Genomic DNA, 2,508 nt, shown 5'->3' on the forward strand with positions numbered 1-2,508 from the left:
CCCCCCCCCCCCCCCCCCCCACACACACACACACACACACAGTATGTGATTGATGTGCTGCTCAGAGGCCACACTGCTCCACTGATGGCCATAAAGAAAACACTCTAAACTATTTGTTATTGATCTGGTTTCCTGCCTGTGAACAACACACAGACCCACAGCAGTCTTAGGGAGAGAACACAGGAAGGGAAAGGATGATGGCAGGTTTAATTACATCTTGCCCCCTTAATGCAGACACAATTGAGCCTCTGTCTCTGTATCTCCCCCCCCACACACACACACACACATGCAAACACAGACTGACAGATCAGAGCACCCTCCTTTCATTTGTTGTGTTCGTTTTGAGGATGGAGGAAGACGTGTCTTTCCCTATAATCTCCAGGCAGTTTAGTGCTCGGGTATCCTTTGTCAATTCTAATTGGTCCTGCTGGTTGGGGTTGCCTTGGAAACCAGTTCAGAAAGTGTTGGTTGGAGGTCTGCCAAAGGTTTGGATAAGATTGGCTGTAATGAGCTACTGTAACTGACACTGTATCACTGATGCAAATAGAAACACGCTAACACTATGAATAGTGAAGCAGTTTGCTATTTGTAGTCCTCTTTAGACATCAGTAACATGCCGTCTTAAGTTATTTTGAATACACCTCAAACACACAACATGCTTCATTTGGTCAAACTTTCTGAATATGGAGAACTAAACCTCACTTTGAGGCCAACATCAAAATAAACTAAAACATGTGTAGGTAAGAGGAGGATTTATAAGATCTAAATTTGAGGATCCTTGGTTGACGTTGGCGACAGCAGGTATCACTGTTGCATGCTGTCTGCCAGTAACAAGTCCCCCACAGGCTTACATTTGTCTCTGTGAGCTTCAGTTAGAGACAAACTGTCTGAGCCTTTGTCAGGGTGTGAGCTGATGGCACATGCCTTGTGCTCAATACAAGCCAAAGCTTATTGTTCTTTCCTATTATATTTGTAGGATTTCATATCCATCCTGTTACAAAAGTCAGGCAGCAGTAACTATGCTAGTAGCTGCTCTAGATTCGGTGGTGTTGACTGTGTGTTGGCAGGAACAGACGGCAGACTGAGCATTGCCTCTTCCAAGCTGTGACAGCACAGAGAGACTACCGCCAGCTCCTCCAATGTCAAGTTCTGACTTGACGCAACTACCTACCTGTATATAAGCAGCTCCACCTTTACCAGCTTCAACATTAAACCAGTTAAAATTATAATCAAACAATAGAATTTACATTTTTCTGAAATAAAGATTTCTGCATGAATACTTTAACTTCTGATGCTAATACTTTTGTGCTTTTAATTGAGAAGTTTTAAAGCATGACTTTTACTTTCAACAGAGTATGTTTACACTGTAGTATCGCTACTTTGTACAACATTTAAGTACTCCTATGCATGTCTTATTATAATATACACCTGTTAACAACCTACGTTAAGAATGTAATATTGATGCTAAGTTGACTCTCCCATTTGTTAAGATATTATCAATTGGTCTCAATAGCTTTCCAGTGCTGGAGGTCGATGTATTTACAAGCAGTGTTACTTAGTGTTTTTGTTTTGGAAAACATTTTTCTTTGCCGTACAATTTAAACATTTTATCAAATCCATTAATTTAACACCTGCTGTATGTTTATAAATAAAGTAAAAATTCTGGCATTCTCAGACATTTCAAAAATGATTAAAAAAAATTGATTGATTTTGGGAATAACAGCATAAATATATAGACAAAGATTTACAGATTTTTTTTATACAAGAAGGATTTTTCAGAGTCATAATCTCTATATTCATAGAGAAATACTTGAAGGTAGAAAATACACAGAACACTGTGTGAATTATGCATCTAAAAGGCACACAATGTATCTTGTCACTGGCAGAAAACAGTGGGTGAGAGGCAAGTTTGAAATATTATAATTTAAAGGTCTGTTACAGGATTTTCTGACTGTAATTCGGTTAATGGATAGGTTTGTATTAACGTGAATCAAGTTTTTCCTGTACATACTGGCCATTACGAGATATTATCCTCTTGAAATTTGAATGCCAAATGACAAAATCCAGTGCATTCAAAAGTTATCTAAACTTAAAAGTGTTAGAAGTGTGAGTTAATTAACTCATTACAAAATTGCAGTAATTTTAGTATGAATCTTCATCTTTCCCTGGGCAGTGTTTTGTACTAAAAGGATCAACCTTGTGTGACTTCACACTTGAGGAATATATTTTTGCTCAAAAAAAGGACTTTGGATTTTTTTCCCTATTACTTCCGTTGAAAGCAGTAAGCACATTTCTTTTAACGGCCAGTTTGAATGATTACAGCATGCAAGAACTCTTTTAGTGTATATGGCACCTATTGTTTTAAAAATTTAAAAAAAGGATGGCTGGGTCGTACTCATCTAGCTGGCAGGAACATGAGTCAAGGCAGTACAGGACAAAGGTCTTCTGTGTATTCATTCATTCATTCATTTGTATTTATTATGCAGGAAAGTTAGAAAAAGTAACATT

This window comes from Etheostoma spectabile, chromosome 3 (genome assembly GCF_008692095.1).
Source record: "Etheostoma spectabile isolate EspeVRDwgs_2016 chromosome 3, UIUC_Espe_1.0, whole genome shotgun sequence".
Taxonomy (NCBI): domain Eukaryota; kingdom Metazoa; phylum Chordata; class Actinopteri; order Perciformes; family Percidae; genus Etheostoma; species Etheostoma spectabile.